The 20,650-nt window shown below is 37.7% G+C and overlaps 1 protein-coding gene across 5 annotated transcripts in view; it reads left to right on the top strand.

The window, feature by feature from the left end:
* Positions 1 to 20,650, top strand: part of HS3ST5 (heparan sulfate-glucosamine 3-sulfotransferase 5) — a 183,656-nt gene that overhangs the window by 4,578 nt on the left and 158,428 nt on the right. Inside the window, exon 1 of one of the 5 annotated variants that reach the window (XM_021073405.1) lies at positions 1,166 to 1,186. The exons of the other annotated variants lie outside the window; for them this stretch is intronic. The gene's annotated coding sequence lies outside the window, so the exon portion shown is untranslated. Of the gene's footprint in view, positions 1 to 1,165; positions 1,187 to 20,650 lie in introns of those variants that run through there. 5 annotated transcript variants of the gene reach the window in all.

The following is a 20,650-nucleotide window of genomic DNA, read 5'->3' as shown; positions in this document are numbered from 1 at the left end:
ACCCTCCAATTGAATTATTAATCCTTTTTCATATTCGTTTTTAAAGTTCAGTGTGATGAGCTAATCCCTAGCTGTCTCTCTCTATTAGAGTGAAGTTCCATCATTGCTCTCTTTAGTTGTTTCCCTGTTCCATGAAATGTTTTAATTTATTCAGATGTTTATGGTTATTGGGTATAATCCTAAGAAATATCTAGAAGATGAAAATAATGAATTACTATAAGAGTTGGCTAAGCATTTCTATATTTTTGAGGATTTTTCCTTTTTTCTTATGTTTCCTCATTTTGAAAACTCAACCTAAGATTTCAAAAGAACAGATCTGCTTAATACCTTTTAGCTACTCTTCTTTTCGCAGATTAAATCTTCAAAATTATGATATATTAACAGGGTACATGTAAGTTTATTGCATATCACTTTATTTCTCTTTCCTGTATCTCATTTAGCATCTTTATCATTTGTGATTTTAAGTCTATCAAAGGTTGCTTTATTTATTCCAGTAAAAGATATGCTGGAGAGGGACATACTCAGATTTTAAATCGTGATGATTTTTTTTAAAGTTCAATATGATATTATTTTTACAGTGAAGAGTGAAGTTTTTAATCAAAATCATTGGGGTGATAGGTGTTTTCTTCTCTAGCAGTCTTTGTGTGCAATTGTTCATATTGTATAGACTTTCTTGCCCATAAAATATCAAAAGGCAAAAATGAACCTTCAATCAAAAGGAAGTATGCCCCTATAGTGCAAATTATCTACACATTTTAGCTCTCAGTATTACACAAAGAAAATGAATAGAGTCAAATGCATAAGATAAAGTAGCACTTTTTTTCAAGTAATCAAAATTAAAAATTTACATAAGTGGATTAACCATAATAATGGATTTTCACATGCATTTGTTGTCAGAACTGTTCTCAGTAGTAAGATTGCGATATCTGATGTAAAAACCTAGAAGTTACAGTACACAAAATGGTAAAATCCTTAAATATGTAGTATACAAGTTGAGGGTTCAATAGAGTCCCCAAAGAAGATTTCATAAAGCTTTTAGTGCAGATCTTCTATTATATATCAATTTCAGAAAAACATAGAAACTACTCTTCTATTCTTTCTTCCTTTCTTCCTTTCTCTCTTTCTTTCTTTTTTTTTTTTCCTTTGCAGAGGAGCAGGTGGAATAAGAATGGAATTGGGTCCTCAAGTGAGTCACGCTCATTATCATTGGCATATTTTTCTTAAGTTGTGGCTCAAGTGAGTCATGTTCATTATCATTGCTGTATTTATCTTAAATTATGGCTCCCTAAAGAAAACTTACAATGTAATTTTAGGGAACCATGGTGAGATAGCACCTATGCTCATGAAGTAAAATATACGATGAGAGAATAAATTTCAGAAACTTTATACAAGTATAAAGCTTCAGAGCAGAAATGGACCATTGAGATCTTCTAGTCTGGTCCCCTCCCATATAATTGCATTCTTTTCTCTTCCCAACTTGGCTGTAAAAAAAGCTTCATACAAAGAGCAGTAAACATCATTGGGTCAGGCATGACTTATTAACAAGGAGAAACTAGCCAAGTGTTTTGCAATAATGATTTCTTGGGTAAGAAAGGTAGGAAAAAATATTCCTCCAAGATGAAGTTTGAAGAAGTGAAGGAAATACCAGAGTACTTACAAATGTAATTACATTTGAAATTATGAATTATTTTAGCTGTCAGTAGATAATCTACCATGTCAGTAATCTCAAATGAAGATAGCAAATTTAGGTTTATTTCATTCTGGGTTAGCTGTATATGGAAATCTGATTTTGAGAGGGAAAAATAGCTAAAAGCAAGATAGAGCTTTAGAAGAGTAGAGCCATCTGGGACCATTCACTATAAAAGAAAGGAGATTTAAATATGTAAGAACCTCTGGGGAGTATTAGTATTATTATGAAATAGTGTAATAATGATATTTGTGAGACAGCCAAAAAGATGAAAATGTGTTTATTATGTTCAGTATAAGAAGCAGGAAGTTATTAACATTTACATAGTGAAAGTATAATTATTGATGTGGTGAAATGCTTATAATATATTGTAAATGAAAACAGCAAAGTTACAAACCATGTTGTAATGTCCATTCTTATTTTAAAAAGCTACAGATGTACCGAAACTAATACAACCTTGTAAGTCAACTATACTCCAATAAAATTTTTAAAAATAAATTTTAAAAAATTTTAAACTCTAGGATGCATAGGAATAAAATTGAAATGATCTACATCAAAATATTATTAACGGTTATGACCAGTTGATGAAATTATGGCTAATTTTTACTGCTTCTCAAGTTTTATAAAATTTTTTTAAAAAGTATGTGCTATTATTGAAATTTTAACATATTTTTAAGGGCTGAGAAAATAGTCAATTATCTGGGAAGTTCACTTTCATAGATCTATAAGGTAGTCCTTCTAACAATTATTTTAAATAGCCTTAAATGGTTGGCCAACGGGCACCTGCTGTATAGCACAGGGAACTCTACCCAATATTCTGTGATAATCTATATGGGAAAAGAATCTGAAAAAGAATGGATGTGTGTGTGTGTGTGTGTGTATAACTGAATCACTTTGTAGCTGTGCAGCAGAAATGATCACAACACTGTAAATCAACTAGACTTCAATAAAACTTTTAAAAATGGGGGGAAAATAGCCTTTAATGCAAGGCTTTTGCATCTTGTAGTATTAAACTGATTTGAATATGAGAATAGTATTTCCAGTGAGATCAAAATGATTTTTAGATATGAATTTTCATTTGTGGATAATTGCAGTAAATTTCCCAAGCTTCCCTCCTCATTAAACACTGATAATTTTGAATTATGACATTAATTCCTTAGAATACTCTTTAACTCTTGTATCACATAATTCCAGTGTGTTTTCAAGAATCTTCTAACTGTCATAGTTTGCTCCGTTTGGAAGATAATGTTATATGTTTGGCTACATTAGTGTTAATACATCTTTGTTCTTTAAATCTCCAGAGGAACATACGGTTAGTCTTACCATTATTACTACCAGCTGTGATTGGCCTATGATTTTGTTCATTCTGTCTGAATCCAAAGTAATTAGCTCTTTAGTTTAATGACAATATTTGGTTAATGGGTTTTTAGGGCCAAATTCTGTTGTTAGAGAGTAGGTGGTGTATTTGAAGATAGAATCTGGCCCTTATGTTTTAGGCATAAGCTGTGTAATTTAATTTCAAAATGATGTCTTAAACTAAATCTGCATTTATCTGAAGTTTGTCAGTTTCGAGAAGCAGAAAATGAAAGTGACAATTCATACAAAAGAACAGCAAACCCAGTCTAAATTCTCTGATCCAGCTAGCCTGTATGTTGTATAACTTCATACATAGTTAGAATAAGACATGAAATGATAATTATCAAGCAGGGATTAAGTAATTACTCTTATGTAACAGGGCATACATAGAGTTCTTTAAGTGCAGGGAAACTTTTTGATCATTGTATTTTTTTCCAACTGTATTGAAAGTTAACTGACCTATAACATTGTATAAATTTAAAGTATAGACAAAGTGATGATTTGATACATTTATACATTTAATGCAATTACCATGATACCATGATTATCACCATAAGGTTACTTAGGACATTCATCACCTCATACAATTAAAAGAAGAGACTAGTAACCATGAGGTTGTGGTTCGATCCCTGGCCTCGTTCAGTGGGTTAAAGATCTGGCATTGCTGTGAGTTGTGGTGTAGGTTGCAGACAGGGCTCAGATCCCATGTTACTGTAGCTATGGTGTAGGCCAGCAGCTGCAGCTCCAATTCAGCCCCTAGCCTGGGAACCTTCATATGCCATATGCCATCAGTACAACCCTAAAAAGCAAAAAAAAAAAAAAAAAAAAAAAAAGTCTCTTTAAAACTTTTAACATAAAATTTAAAGATATTATGACAAAATAGATTTGTCACATCTTTCATACCAATAAGTGTGAAGAAATACATGGACTTTTCAAAGAAAATATTTTCAAGAGTTCCCGTTATGGAGCAGTAGAAACAAAATCCGACTGGGAACCATGATGTTGCAGGTTCGATTCCTGGCCTCACTCAGTGAGTTGAGGATCTGGCGTTGCTGTGAGCTGTGGTGTAGGGTGCAGATTTGGCTTGGATCCTGCATTGCTGTAGCTATGGTGTAGGCAAGCAGCTATAGCTCTGATTCAACCTCTGGCCTGGGAACCTCCATGTGCCGCCCTAAAAAAAAGAAAAGAAAAGAAAATATTTTCAGATTGGATCACAGAGCAGAACCGAATTCTAAGCTATCTACCAGGATACAACCAAAACAAAATTATTCAAAAATTTGAAAATGAAAGGTTAGGCGAAAGTATACCAGACAAATACAATCTAAAGAAATTAGGAATTAGAATCACAATATTAGAAAAAGTTAAGTTAGTTAATGCCTCTTTTCAAAATAATGAATGCTGATATGTTAATACATAATGAAAGTTTACAATCATGGATAAATAACAACTTTAAGGGCTACCACAAGAGTTTGTTCAGCAAACAAACTTCTAAGAACATCCCCCAAAATATCAAAGAGTCCATATTTTAGGTGCTGGACTAACAAGAAAGAATGTAAAGCAAAACATACATATTAAAATTTATTTTCAAGTGAATTCTGATGTGACAGACAAAACTACCTATTAATCAAGTACTTAATGACAATTTTTTTCATTATCAACAAAAAGTGTTACAAATTGCTTCTCTTTGTGAAAAGAAAGATAGTGTCTAAGACGGTAAATGTATGCATTACACTTACTTGATTTCAAGAAAAGTAGGATGTTTGAATTCCCCCCAAGCCCAAGCCAACCGGTAATCTTTTTTGTTGTTGTTGTTCCCAACAGGTATACTTAACAGCAGGATGTAATTTCAGTTTTTGCAGTCAAGAGGTGTCTGCTGAGCAAAAATTTTCATTCAGTTTAGGAATGCATGTTGTAATAATTTTTTTATCCTGTTCTCAGTAGGTTTCCTGCCTTCATTTGCAGACTCCTCGAAGTTGAGTAAGAAACATCTAGGTAACTTCTGTCCCAGGTTAACACATCCTTTAAACACAGTCCCATTAACTCAACTTAGTTATAATGCAAAGCTGCTTAGCTTCACAAATGAAATGAAATACAGTTGAATTGCTTTTCTAAAGTAATACCTATGTATAATAAATGCAGAGTGGTTTATGATGGCAAACTTTGTAGAGCATGAAAAATTATGAGGGGAAAAAAATCTTGCTTTTTTTTTTTTTGACCTAAAATTGAGAAGAAATGCCATATATGCCAGCATGTGACTCAGCCTATTAAAATAAAAGGATAAAAATATTCAAAAATAAAAACTTAATACATTAGCCTTTATTAGTTCAGGAGAAATTAATAAATAAATAAATAAATAAATGAAGCTATTCTATTTTATGGTAGCATTTTTTCCTAGATGGCACAGTTTTTCTAATTAACCTAAATTTTCTTCAGTTTAATTTCTCTTACTAGGCCTCCACCTCAATCGTGTGGCCCACATTCCCTTACTTTGAGAAAGGAGAGATTGCTCAAACATCTTTTTTCTGCTAGTATTAACATCATCAAATCTGTATTTAGTTCAAATCAAACTACGTAAACCACGCATAACTATATTGTAGCTTACTAAGATATTGGTCTTATCCTTTGAGTAAGAAAATTCTGGGAGTTCCCATTGTAGCTCAGCGGAAACAAATCTGACTAGTATTCATGAGGACACTGGTTCGAACCCTGGCCTCGCTCAGTGGGTTAAGGATTCGGTGTTGCTTTGAGCTGAGGGTGTAGGTTGTAGACATGGCTCTGATCCAACATTGCTGTGGCTGTGGCGGAGGCCAGTGGCTATAGCTCTGATTCAACCCCTAGCCTGGGAACCTCCATATGCAGTGGGTGCAGCCCTAAAAAAGACCAAAAAAAAAAACCAAGAAAATTCTAGACGGCAGTTTCATCACATTGGCTGAAATCAAATAGTTGAGGTGGGTGTCTGAACCACTGATATACAACCACAGACTCTTCTAACTTCATGCTGATGCTCAGGGAATTCACTTTGCTCTTCCATGAATTGCTCTTCTTTCATGAGTAATGTACATAAGCACCATCCCATGACCACTACATTTTCATGTGATGGGTCCACACTGCTGAATTCAATGATTGGTTTTTCATAGCAGAAGAAGTAAATGTCCAGCCAAGCCCAGTATAAATGTTATAGATCATACTGGCTTGATGGGTTTTGGAGGTTTTTTTATGCATAGTACTGTGATTTCAGCTGAGAAGGAAGACCTGTACCTGGATACATTTTATTCCATTGCAAACCCCATTTCTTCACTCATTCAACAAGTATTTGGTTAATGACTACTAAGTGCCAGGCTGTCGTAGGATTTGAGATGCATCAGTGAACAAAACATGGCATTCTCTTAGGACATGTGAATAAGAAAAAATAATCATAACAAGTAAGTGAATTATGTAGTATCATAGATGATGATAAGGTATAAAAGAAAATATAAACTGAATGGTAAAAGGGGGAGAGAATGATGTGACAGGCGTAGGATCAAATCCAGTACTGTTTGTACCAGTTTTTCTGGCAGATGTTTTTCTATGTTCAGTTTAGTTGTCTTAAAATAAGAATATATGGATGGAACTTGGAGAATGGAGTCATTATCAAATGACCATTGCGCAAATTTTCTTTTTTTACTTAAAAACTGCTATACATTGACATTTGTACTTGAGATGCTTACCTTAGAGTTGCTCCCAAATTGAAGAGTCAGCTGCATGTGTTTATTAACTTTTAGCTTTAGAGCTTGGGTTTATCATAGGTAGTCTAATTAACAAGTGTTCTCCAAATGATGCTGAAGAATTTCCAAAAAAGGTCAAACAGTGAAGAGTAAAAGTTTTGTGGGTTTTGGGGGGTTTTGTTTGTTTTTGTTTTTGTTTTTTGTCTTTTTGCCTTTTCTAGGGCCACTCCTGCGGCATATGGAGGTTCCCAGGCTAGGGGTCTAATAGGAGCTGTAGCCGCTGGCCTACGCCACAGCCACAGCCACAGAAATGCTGGATCTGAGCCACATCTGCAACCCACACCACAGCCCATGGCAATGCCAGATCCTCAACCCACTGAGCAAGGCCAGGGATCGAACCCACAACCTCATGGTTCTTAATCAGCTTTGTTAACCACTGCGCCATAACGGGAACTCCAAAGGTTAAGTTTAAATTTCTTTCTTTTGCCCTAGTAATTTATAATCCATGGAATAATATTAAATTATGGTAACAGTATAACCATAATCCTCATCAGTAACTTTAAGCAATGCCTAATTAGTTCAAAAAGACTCAAAGGTCAAGCTAGAATATATTAACTTTTAGAATTAGCCTGGATTTTGAAAATATCTAGTTTTGGACACTTTAGATGAGATTCTTACTTGATTCCCAGACAAATAAGCACTCTAAATTTGAGTACCTATTTAAAAAAAAAAAAAATCTACAGTTATTTCTAATTTAGTTCACTTTGTGATGCCACTTTAAGAATTATTTTCGGAGTTCCCGTCGTGGCGCAGTGGTTGACGAATCCGACTAGGAACCATGAGGTTGCGGGTTCGGTTCCTGCCCTTGCTCAGTGGGTCGACGATCCGGTGTTGCTGTGAGCTGTGGTGTAGGTTGCAGACGTGGCTCAGATCCCGCGTTGCTGTGGCTCTGGCGTTGGCCAGTGGCTACAGCTCCGATTAGACCCCTAGCCTGGGAACCTCCATATGCTGTGGGAGTAGCCCAAGAAATAGCGAAAAAAAAGAATTATTTTCATGTTGATAACCATGTACAGCCCTAACTACCAATGCTATAGAATCACAGCCTGTTTGAGCTGGAAATGACCCCAGAAATTCTAGTCCAACTGCCTTTATTTTACAGGTGTAAAAGCGACTTCCCAAAGAGGGTAAATCTGTGCAGGTTAGATGTGTTAAGGTCCAAGAAGTCCACTAGTAGTAGAGCTAGGACAGAAATCTATTTTTTTTTAAATCCCAATCCATGACTTTTTGGTAACTCCCAGTGCTTATTATTAAAGTAATGTTTCCTTTCAATTAAGGAGAGCTGACCATACATTTGAAATTCCACAAAGTCCTCTCATCAGGGAGTGTGTCTAAGCTCCCAAGAAAGGGCTGTTATTTGAAAAACCTCTTCAGCACTACCAGAAATTATATGTTTTTATTAGAATGATCTTTGGAGATTTTTTTTCTTTGAGAAATAAGTAAAATGATTTGTGAGTCATGAAATCATTTACCTTCTAATCAGTATACCTGGCACAGTGAAACACAAGTATATTTTTTTCAATGAATTGTGGAAGGAGAAAATTATATATAGTAAAGTTGCTGAGTTTAGAAAACAGCTTAAGTAACATCTGGGCCCTGGGTTCCTCAGAGTCTTAGGAAATGATACAGAGTCATGTGAGAACTCTCTGAACTCTCATAAGGGAAAATTATGTAACTCGCTGGAAAATAATTCCAGTAGATTTAACAGAGCAAAGAGGCAATATATTCAAGATGCAAAGCCAAGTATAAAAAACTGTATCTGCTAAGCCTAGGGAGTTTCATATGCAAAAAAACTAAACAAAGCAATATCAATTAGTTTTCTATGGCAATTTTTAGTTTAGGCATTATCATACATCTTAAAGTGCTGTACATTGAGTTCTTGTAAATGGATTCTAAATTTTCTTGAAAGGAAGGCTGTAACTATGGCTTTATAGAATGATAAAATGAGGGTTTCTCATTGTACAGAGTAGAATTTTCACATGTATTTCCAGGCATATCATTTATTAAGCCAATATAATTTAAATTTTAAATGCATTAAAAGGTGTGTATAACATTAGGTACATGGTGCTAAATGATTGATGAAGATGATTATGGAAAACAGCTGTAAATACCTAGGGTCCAGAGACTTAATGAGAACTTTGTGAACTTATCAAGGCTTAAATGGTTTTGTCTGGTAGTGAATAAAGTAAGAAAATGATCAATTCACCCAGGTTGTACTTCTGCTTTTGTGCACTTGTAAATCTTATAAGACTACCAAGCTAAGCTGGATCTTCTAACTGTCCCAATATCCATGATGCAGTTCAATGACGTATTCTATAATAAGTAAATTAATTGAAATTATAATTTAAAACTACACCTGGTTCTTATTAATGTGATGGCTAATTATTAGCATTCTAGGAGTAGGCATTTTAGTTTGTTTTTTTTTATTTTCATCTGTAACAAAAAAGAGATTTAAGAATATACGAAGCTAATATACTTCAGATTACCAATGGGAAAAAAAACTGTGAAAATAACTGATTTACGCATATTTTTGATTGATTGAATTCATTTTGTCTGAAGCCCTTAGTGATATCCTTGGAAATTTCTTTCCCCTTCCTTTTCCTCTCCCCCACTCACATGAATATTGATGTGATTTAGAAGGCAGCAACATTTTTTGCATATACTTCTCCCAAAGGGACATTATTTTTTCTGTTTTTAATCACTTCCTAGATAAATTGGCCTCTGATAACCAAGGGAATTGGTGGGCCAGGCTTCCCTTCTGTGTAAACCTATGTGATCTGAGAGTGTCTTCAGTTCTCTCTTGGGCTAAGAAAATTGAACTTACCTTTGTCTTTCATTGTCTTTTCACACATTATGTAAATTGGCAAGAATAAAATAATGTGATTGGGAGTATGGTTTGACAGACAGTATCATGTAATATAATACCCAAATTATTATAAGCTAGAAATAGTGCCTTGGGCACTATGTTTATTGGAAATGAGTATTTGCATTTACACATTTTTTTCTAGAGTTTAGACTTGCATAATAAATCACTCACTGTGGAAAGTAAAAGTGTTTTCAAAGGATAACAAAGAAATGCCAAATGTAGCTTCTTCCCACAAAGAGCTTTCAATCTATTTGGACAAATAAAGCACAGAGGCATTAGTCAGATTACACAAGAGTTAATAATAATGAGAAATTTCTGTATGGATTGCCATATAAATTATATTTCTATATTTCATATGTGAACAAGTTCAGTGCATACAAACAGGCAAAAGAATACAAAAAACATTTTATTCATGTGTTGATAACAGAATATATTTCCTAATGATTTGGATTGTGAGCATAGGAAAGTTAGGTGTTTGAATTGTTTGATTTTTTTTTTTTTTTTTTCTGCTTTTTAGGGCTGCACCTGAGGCATATGTAAGTTCCCAGGCGAGGGGTCCAATTGGAGCTATAGTCACCAGCCACAGCCACAGCCACAGCAATGCAGGATCTGGGCCACATCTGCACCCTACACCACAGCTCGTGGTGACACCAGAGCCTTAACCCACTGAGCAAGGCCAGGGATCAAACCTGTATCCTCATGGATACCAGTCGGGTTCGTAACCAGCTGAGCCACAATGGGAACTCCAAGGTGCTTGATTCTCAATAGGGATAAAATAATACAGTCTCATGCTAGAACTAATCAATGCATTGCATTTCGTGCTTCTTCAGAGTAGACTATCTAAGACCCAGCTCGGTCCTAGCTTATCAAGAAATGGGATCTTTCTTTCAAAACTTGATATCTAATAAAAGACTTAGGAGCCTTTCAACCCAGTTTTCATCCTTGCCAAAAGAACCAAAATTTTCAACACCAAGGTTTTAAGTATTGTTTAGTCTCTGAAGAAATTTTTTTTTTTTTTTTTTTTTTTTTTTTGTCTTTTCGCTATTTCTTGGGCCGCTTCCGCGGCATATGGAGATTCCCAGGCTAGGGGTCCAATTGGAGCCGCAACCACCAGCAGCCACCAGTCTACGCCAGAGGCACAGCAACGGGGTTGCGTCTGCAACCTACACCACAGCTCATGGCAACGCCGGATCGTCGACCCACTGAGCAAGGGCAGGGACCGAACCCGAAACCTCATGGTTCCTAGTCGGATTCGTCAACCACTGCGCCACAACCTGAAGAAATATTTTTATACCAACATATGTTTGGCTAAATGTCAAGGACATTTGTCACAAACTAGAACTGCTTAACTGTTTAGGTAACAAAATGAATATTTTCAATTTTACTTTGCAACTTGACATTGAGAAACTTCATGATATCAAGCAAATAATATAATTTAAATGTACATCTCCCTCATCTTATGATGGGGTTACAAGCCTGTAAACCCATTTTAAGTTGAACATATCTTAAGTAGAAAATGGGGAGTTCCCTGGTGGCCTAGCAGTGAAGGACTCTAATTGTCACTGGTGTGGCTTCAGTTACCATGTGGCTTGGGTTCAATTCCTGGCTCCATATGCTGAGGTCAGGGCCAAAAAAAGAAAAGAAAAGAAAATTCATTGAATATACCTAACCTACCAACATCATAGCTTAGACTAGCCTGCCTTACATTGTGCTCAAAACACATACATTAGCCTAGAGTTGAGCAGATCATCAAAGTCTATAATAAAGTGTTGAATAACTCATGTAATTTAGTGGACACTACACTGAGAGTGAAAGAATGATGGTTGGGCACAGGATGGTTATTTCTGTGTCGGTTTATCCTGGTGATCTTGTGGCTGCACAAAGCTCACTGCCACTGCCTAGCATCACGAGAGTATCATACCCATCACTGCTAGTCCTGGGAAAGATCAAAATCTGAAATATGGTTTCTACTGAATGCATAATGCTTTTGCACCATTTTAAAATCAAAAAAAATCATAAGTTGGGGACCATCTATATGTGTGTAACTTAAATATTTCTTAGAATCATTCAGGAAGGTGACTTGAATATTTAGGCTACCCTAAACTCACTTTAATGTGAGGAAAAAAAGGAGGTCCCATTTTTTTCTAGTTGAGTGGTAGAACCATCCATAATGAAATTTCCTGATAATGTACAGGGGTGATATTGAATAGAAATTAAGCAGGTGAACTCTGAAATCATATCACCTAAAATCACAACCCTAGTTCTGCTGCTTCCTTTCTCTGTGATCTTGGACACTTTCAACTCAGTGTCTCAGTTTCCTCATATGTAAAATGCAGAAGATAATATTGCCAACATCCCAGGGCTGTTGGAATTAAGGAAGAAGTGTCACATAAAGTGCTTTGTAAGGCTCAATAGTTATAGACTATTCTCATTGCTGTTATTTCACATGGCCTCTCTTATTTTCTCAAAAATGAAATCTTGTTATATATCACTTTGAGCCCTGATTATTCCTTCATTTTCATTGTTTCTATAAACCTGAAAGTGAAGAAACTACCAATGTATAACTTTATATAACTATATGAATGTGTAGTATATACATAAGCTTATAGAAATTGTGAAAATATTCAAGTAAAAGTGTTTAATGAAATACTTTCATTCTCAGGATAATGATTGCTTTTAAAGCAGCAGCTTTGGAACAGGGATGTAAATGGCAACCTAATGGTTTTGTCATCATAACCACATAAAAGGTCTGGCAAGATGGGTAAATTTGTACATATGGGCATGGTTGGCAAGGCCTTCGAGTTGAAATTGAACCCACCCAACAAGTTGTTCCATCAAAATGGTGCCTGGAAAAGTTTACATTTTATTGCTCAGTGTTTGGCTTTCCAGCTAAACCCATAGGGAATGGAGAGTGTGGGCCGTTTGAAGAGTGTGGGGCTAGAGACTCTCCCTCCAGATTGCTGAGCAGCTGCAGTGAGTCATGCTTAACTGACACTTGACAGCTGTCCATCAGCTTTTAATCATCAGAAGAGCTTCCTTGAAGCAGCAACTGCCTTAAGCACCAGAGAACCAAAAGAGGAATACAGCTGCCCAAAGTACTGAAGCTGCCCACCCACCCTCCACTGATCAGAGACTTTGACCTGCTTTGGGCAGCCATGAAATCTCTCTCCAGCCAAAACTCTACAACCTTCTGAATCCAGGAAAGGATTCTTCCAGCGCTGCGGTTCCATTTCTTTTAAAAAGGGAGAATGATTCATTTCTCTGTTTCTGGACATCCCTGAAAGGTTTCTGGACATCCCTGAAAGTTTTCTGGGTCAGACTGAAAAGTTCCTCAATAACCATCTGACTAGGTAGATTAGCTTGCCTGCACACATTAATTCGTTCCCTCGTTCTCTTTGGTCAACTACCTGTAGATAGTGAGACAAAGGCCACGAGATAAGAAGGTGTAACTGTGTCTACCATTGTGTAGACTTGCTGATGAGTGGAACCTTTCTTCTAGCAGAGTTAAAATGTATCATTGGAATGCCTCCTGATCAGCATCAATGGTTTGTTTACTTTTTGGGACCCATAGAGTATGAAGAAAAATGACAGTTTTTGTCATAACAACTGAAAGTGGCTGCATCTGTAATGTGCTGGGTTCATTTGTGTATTGGTGCCCTGGGCTCTGCCAGACGTTGTGAAGAGACCACCGCAGGTTAACAAGTTGCACGGCTGCATGCGTGATTTGATTTACTCCAGGGTCCAGCCAGTGCATTCAGCTTTATTTGTTAACCTAGCAGAACATTATTTATTAATGAGTTCTTCATGCTTTATTAAGCTTAATGTCAAAACACCTCTGTGGGACCCTACTAGGCATGTTTTCTCTTTGTGGTAAGGCCTTCCAAAGATAATGAAAAATTATGCAGCAGGGCTTCAGTAAAATCCAACAGATATCAGTTCAATTTCTCTCGAACTTGTCAAATGGTATTTCTGAGTCTTTGGGAATGATCTGAATTTGATGCAGCACGGAATTGAAATTAAGGAGCACCCTCTTTCAAATGTCAGTAATGACAGCCCCTTCAAAACAAAGCAAAGCTTCTGTGGCCCCAGAAGATGGGTGGAATCTTCAATAGGCCAATGCTAACACATTCAGCAGGAGGGAAAAACACAGAGTCAGCCTCTACAGCAGCAGTGAGATGTCATAGTAATTTGAGATTAGAAACAAAGCGAAATAACTAAAGACAGCTGAGTCGTAAGGGGCCTGGGCACAATTCTACAATATGCCAGGACTTAGAAGGAGGTGCTGGTGGGAAAGAGAAAGAAGCTTCCATGGTTGAGGGGTACAACCAGCAGGTATGACAGGGTACAAAAGGCATGGACCTGTCAGCTGGGGGTTCTTCTGGCTTCAGGGAAGAGGAGCAGGACTCAGGAGGGCCAGACGAGTCATAGCAATGGGGAAGTTCAGGCAACTGGATACCAGAGGGTAGGTGAGTACTGGGTTCATGGTTTGAGGCATCAGACACACTGGTCAGTCCCTTGTAGGGAGAACCAGAAAGGGAACCAGGCCAGCACTAAGGGCTGCAGGCAAAAAGGCTAGAGTTCTCCATCCTGAGTTTCTTAACAGGAAGCAATTAGAAATTAAGGTGTAAGAGAGGGAGGGAGTAATTATTTCAGTTCATTGTCTGTATAAGTATCAAAGACCCACCCCAGCCACAGGACAGATGAGGTCTATTGGTAGCGAGATCCACCAGTAGTCATGCTAGATGCTAGAACCGAGGCTGTGTTTGCCCTTCCTGCTGTCATCAGGTATCCATGTGCTATGATGGGCTCATGGGCTGGAAGCTTGGATGATTCCTGCTCTGGGAGCTCAGATGGTGGACTCAGATATAGTATCTGCAAAGAAGAGCTTTCTGTTTTAAATTTCAAGCTCTTTCTCTCTAACTTTTGTCACAACTTAAAGTCGCTATTGCACACAGCTCAGCATTTAATTATGTAGATTTTTGTTACTATCTTTTCTAATTGTTTCTGACATGTAGTTAAGTATTAATTATTGAGCTCCTGCCATGTGCTAGATACTATTGGGAATAAAAACGTGTCTCAGTGACAGATCTTTTACGAAACTGGTAGCGGAGCAAGGTAGTATAGGCGTCCAACTGTAATGATATTATAAGGTAAAAGATGTCAAGGTCACAAAAGATAAGGAAAGACTGAGGCACTGTCACAGTGTGGAGGAGACAAAGGGGCAGGCATGCAGTGTGGGATCCTGAATTGGATCCTGGATCAGAAAAAGAACATTACTGGAAAATCTGGTGAAATCCAAAGAAACTTCCCAGTTTAGTTGTAAGTATTATACCGATGTTAATTCCTTCATTTTGATAATTATGCTATAGCTATGTGAGATATGATTCCCATTAGGAGAATATGATTCAAGGATATACAGGAACCTCTCTACAACTTTTCTAGAATTCTAAATTCATTTAAAATTAGGAGTTCCTGTTGTGGGTCAGCGGGTTACGATCCTGACTAGTATCCTTGAGCATGCAGGTTCACTCAGTGGGTTAAGGATCTGGCATTGCAGTGGCTGTGGTACAGGCCAGCAGCTACAGCTCCAGTTCAGACCCCTAGCCTGGGAACTTCCATATGCTGTGGGTGTGGCCCTTAAAAAAGCAAAAAAAAAAAAAAAAAAAGTGATAAATCCTATAGGAGAGGCACAAATGAATACATTTAGATGCTCAAAGAAGGAAAAATTTACTTACTGCCAATTGATAAGGTGAGGCTTTGTAAAGGGCAGCTGGGCATTCAAGAATAAGATAAGGGACAGGAAGAAAAAATAAGATGGGTAAAGGTGTAAAAACAGGAAAAGGGAGGACTCTTTTGGAAAGGAAAACCAGTGGAAGAAAAAGAAAGAGCATAGCCCATGAGGAAGGACCTGGGATTCATTTATAGGTAAAGAGAGAGGCAAGAAGGTGTATGGAACATAGAAAAAGATCTGAAAGCAATTTGATTTGCTGGAATTCACCATACATGAACTGAGGCTGAGTGGGGGATGAAGATGGATTGGAAGGTTATAGACATATGATTGTGAAAGATTTTGAATGCCAGGCAAGTGGTTTGCCTTGCCTCTTTTAGGCAACAAGATACCTCTGTACATGTTTGAACTTATTTCCCAGGAGACTCTAAGTACTTTAAAACTGGAATTGTATCTTTTATTGAGATATCTGGGAATAGGTCTACAGAGGAAATATCTAAAATTGGAATGTTATGAAGAAAAGAGAGGAAGCTGCAGAGACAGCTTGAATCAGCAGGCCAGAAGATGAATACCTGAGAGAAAGGCTTAAAGACAAGACATGAAAGCTATAATCTACTGCAGTGGACAAGATGAGAACATTGGAGAAACACAGGGCAATCTATTTAGAGTTAACCATTTTAGTTTAAATGTTTAGATAGAAAAACAGATTTCTTTGATGGAATTGCAAAAAAATAAACATGTCTAAGTTAATTAGAAGACTATTAAAATGTTAAATAGTATTGGAAGTTCTCTCTGTATACAAGCTTTTTTTGATCCAATTAAAATGCATATTAGCAGGAAGTAGCCATTTTTGGTTCTCCTAGCAGAACTTGTAGACTATGAATGTTGAAGTCTTGACTTTAGGGTTCAAGAGGAGAAGTGATAAGTTAGAGAGGGGTGCTCTGGACCAGTAAATGAGAAAAGAGCAATAAAACATCAACGTTGCTATGTATCCCTGAGTATCCTAACCCAATGAAGGAGTTCCCTGTGGGGAAAACCTATCAGGAGTTTGGAATATCTGCCATGACCATGACAACAACTTTGCAGAAAGCAAGCCTGCCCTTATTTGAAGAAGCTCTGGGTCTCCTGGAGAGGAGACTCTTTTTAACTCCCAGTCTAACTCCTACTAAGTCCTGGTAAGCCAGCACTTTTCCTGGTAGCAAGGAGAGGCTTTATTAACACAGAGCCCTTTGATCTGAGATTATTGAGAGCTAGTTACAGACCACACCCACAGCCATGCCTGAAATAACACAGTCTGGTTGCTAATTCTCACAAAATCTGCAAAGTGTGACAGTATGTCCTTATGTCTGTTTCCCTTAAGGTTGCAAAACAGCGTGGAGTACGTAACATATGCACGTGTCACTGGAGGGTATTTTTCCCCATTCCTTATGTTTTAGGCATTAGCAATCACCTTACATGATTTTTCAACAATCCCAAAGCCTCTGAGCATTCAGAGTCTATTTTAAATGCTATTTGACTCTTCTAGCTTAGTCCATTATGCCAAGTCTTTTCTGTATCACCACATTGTCATAAGTAGAAATAATTTTTTGGTCCTTCTGTGTAATCTGGGAATTAATTAATGAAAATTGATTTTAACATTTTTTCTGACGTATATAAAGCTAAACACTAGTCTTAGGAAATAAAGTCTTTATTTTAATGGAATATGGCATCATTTAAGGAACTATATTCATGAGACTCATAAAAAATCCTCAAGTTAATAGAAAGGAAAATCATTTATGTATGCATCACATAAAATGTTTGTATAATTTTGTCTTAATTTTACTATTGTGGAAGGTGTCTAGAATGATTCCCAGGAACCAATGGAATCTTAGAAATCAAATTTGCAGATAGCATGAAACAAGAGTAACTCAGAGCATGGAAGCTAAAACCAAGACTCAGAAAAATCTGTTCCGGCTGTAACACTGGACCAAATCTGGGGAAATGAAATAGAAAGAGAGGTAAAGTCCTGTTCTCCAGCACAGGGGAAAAAAATGCATTGAGAGGAACTTGAAGAGAACACACGTGAAAGATCCTAAGCACTTATTTAATTATGAGTTAGAGATGTGAAGTAATTGCCTAAGAAAGCGATATGACATTAGATTTAATTTTCAATAAATTTCCAGAGAGGAGAGGACGATGGCCCCTCTTTCACCAGGATGAGCCACCTACAGCCAGGCCTGAAACATCACGTTGTGTTTTCAGAGCTGCACTGTATCTGGAATAGGGAGAGTGTGTTCAGAGTAGGGCCCCTATGAACCCTAACAGGGGAAGGGGCATCTGAAGGAGAGGAGAATGTTTTGCTGGAAGGAGATAAGGTACAGTGGGATTTAGTAGAGGTCTAAAAACTGCCTTCTGTGTCTGAAGGCTGCCATGGGGATGTGGAGTATAGGCAGAGAGCAGAAAAAGGAGGAGTTCCTGTCGTGTCTCAGTGGGTTACTATCCGACTAGTATCCATGAGGATGCAGGTTCAATCCCTCACCTTGCTCACTGGGTTATGGATCCAGCATTGCTGGAAGCAGTGGTGCATCACAGACACAGCTTGGATCCCACGTTGCTGTGGCCGTGGCTGTGGCCAGCAGCTGCAGCTCCTATTTGACCCCTAGCCTGGGAACTTCCATATACTGCAAGTGTGGCCTCAAAAAAGCAAAAACAAAAACAAAAACAAAAACCAAAAACAAAGATGAGGAGAAAAGGGTGGATGACACCAGTGTGCAAACCTTGTCTCAATTTAAGTAGGAATTTTTTGTAACTTTGAGATGCCCAGCAGGTGGCAAGTTGCCCCTGAGTGGGCAAAAACCTATCCCCACTGGCCTGAGTGCTGAGGGGATGCCACCTAAACGTGGCCCATGTGGGTGATCCTGGTGTATGGTCCCTCCAAAAGGCCACAGTTCTTGGTACCTCCTAAACCTCAATCTGATTTATACAGAAGTGGCCCAAACCTTAACAGAGTGCAGCCCATGTTCTTAGCAATACATCAGGGTCTGTTTGCCTTTTGAAAATGTAATGAGGGAGTTCCCATTGTGGCACAGTAAAAACAAATACGACTAGGAACCATAAGATTTTGGGTTCGATCCCTGGCCTCACTCAGTGGGTTAAGGATCCCGAGTTACCGTGATACAGGTGGCCGGCACGGCTTGGTTCTGATGTGGCCGTGGTGTAGGCCGGCAGCTGCAGCTCCAATTGGACCCCTAGCCTCAGAATCTCCATATGCCTTGAGTGCGGCCCTAAAAAGAAAAGAAAGGAGGGAGGGAGGGAGGGAAGGAAGGAAGGAAGGAAGGAAGGAAGGAAGGAAGGGAAAGAAGGAAGGAAGGAAGGGAAAGAAGGAAGGAAGGAAAGAAAGAAAGAGAAAGAAAGAAAACAGTAACACTTCTTTGCTTGAAAAGTAACCAATTACAACATATGTTAAAAAAAAAAGAAAGAAAATGTAATGAAACAACAGTTAAGCTTTTACAGTAAGCCGTTTCCTGCAGCCCCAAATAAGTCAGTCCGAGTGATACTAGTTAGTGTTCACATCGCTACTGCCTAAGCTGGAGAAGTGCTAATAGTTTTCTTATCTGTCATTTTCTCCGAAGTCAGAGCAGCTGCTACAGTGGAGAAAATAAGCTAAAATCCCTTAAGACGTGAATTGTGATCACAGATTTTTTTAATGCTTTTTTGTTGTCGTTCCTGTAATTGAGGTCCAAGGCTTTTGCTTTCAAATTATGCAATGAAAATGTGGAATATACCTACAGGGGCACACAGATGAATGGAGCTACAAAAATCACTTCTGCCCGTATGGAACTTTTATTTCCTAATTTCAGTTTGTAATTACTACCAGTAATGAATATTTTAGCTAAGCGTTTTGGCAACTTTTCCATTTTATTCCATCTGGTTCAGTTACAATACAATATCTACATGTTTGTTATGGATGACATATCCATTTTTTCCACCTTGGCCTTTGACAGAAAAATCAAAGACCACGAACAACCTGTAAAAGACGTTAAATGCTATTAGAATGAAAATGTTAGCCCTTCGTGGATTTTGAAGATACACTGAAAGATCACTTGAGAATTTTCTCTCTACAATACCTTGAAAGGAGAAAAACCTTGAACTTGGTGCCTCAGCTCACCAACACACAGCCATCCAGATGGATTTGTACTTTCTCTCCATACTTTCCCTCTCCCTCATCTTCCCCTTTCCTCTCCTGCTTCTAGTCAATCACCCAGAACATTTGAAATTATGTTCATATATAGGTGATTTCTATTTCTAACCACCCTGAATTCATACTCACTTGCCAGTTCCTCCTAGAAAGGCTGTCAGAATAAAAATTGGAACAGGAACAAGTAATTTTCATCATCTCCTTAACAACTTTATTTTTATTAAAATGAATATCCAGAGGGAGCTCCCTTCATGGCTCAGCAGTTAACAATCTGACTAGCATCCATGAGGATGCAGGTTTGATCCCTGGCCTTGCTCAGTGGGTTAAGGCTCCAGCATTGTCGTGAGCTGTGGTGTAGGTCGAAGACACAGCTTGGATGCTGCGTTGCTGAGTCTGTGGCGTAGGCCAGCAGGTACAGCTCCAACTGGACCCCTAGCCTGGGGACCTCCATATGCCGTGGATGTGGCCCTAAAAAGGAAAAAAAAAAAATCCAGAATTTTAATACCAAATTATTTATTCTAGGACTATGTAGTGAGTTGGTGGAAAGAAAGACAGTCTTCCACAGAAAAGCTGAGAAAATACAGGAAGGGAAAATGTAGGAAGCAGAAGCTTAAAAAGGGAGAAAATTGGGCCAGAGGGGAAAAAATCTTGAAAATTATATGTAGGGAACGTGTTGGGGTTTTTTCTTTCTTTCTTTCCTTCTTTTATTACTCAATGAATTTATTACATTTGTAGTTGTACAATGATCATCACAATCCAATTTCATAGGATTTCCATCCCACAACCCCAGCGCATCCCCCCACCCCCCAAACTGTCTCCTTTGAAGATCATAAGTTTTTCAAAGTCTGTGAGTCAGTATCTGTTCTGCAAAGAATTTCAATCTGTCCTTTTTTCAGATTCCACTTGTCAGTGAAAGCATTTGATGTTGGTGCCTCATTGTATGGCTGACTTCACTTAGCATGATAATTTCTAGGTCCATCCATGTTGCTAAAAATGCTGGTATTTAGTTCCTTTTAATGGCTGAGTAATATACCACTATGTATATGTACCACATCTTTTTTTTTTTTTTTTTTGC

This window comes from Sus scrofa, chromosome 1, assembly GCF_000003025.6.
Source record: "Sus scrofa isolate TJ Tabasco breed Duroc chromosome 1, Sscrofa11.1, whole genome shotgun sequence".
NCBI classification, from domain to species: domain Eukaryota; kingdom Metazoa; phylum Chordata; class Mammalia; order Artiodactyla; family Suidae; genus Sus; species Sus scrofa.
This window is presented reverse-complemented; position numbering and strand designations above follow the sequence as displayed.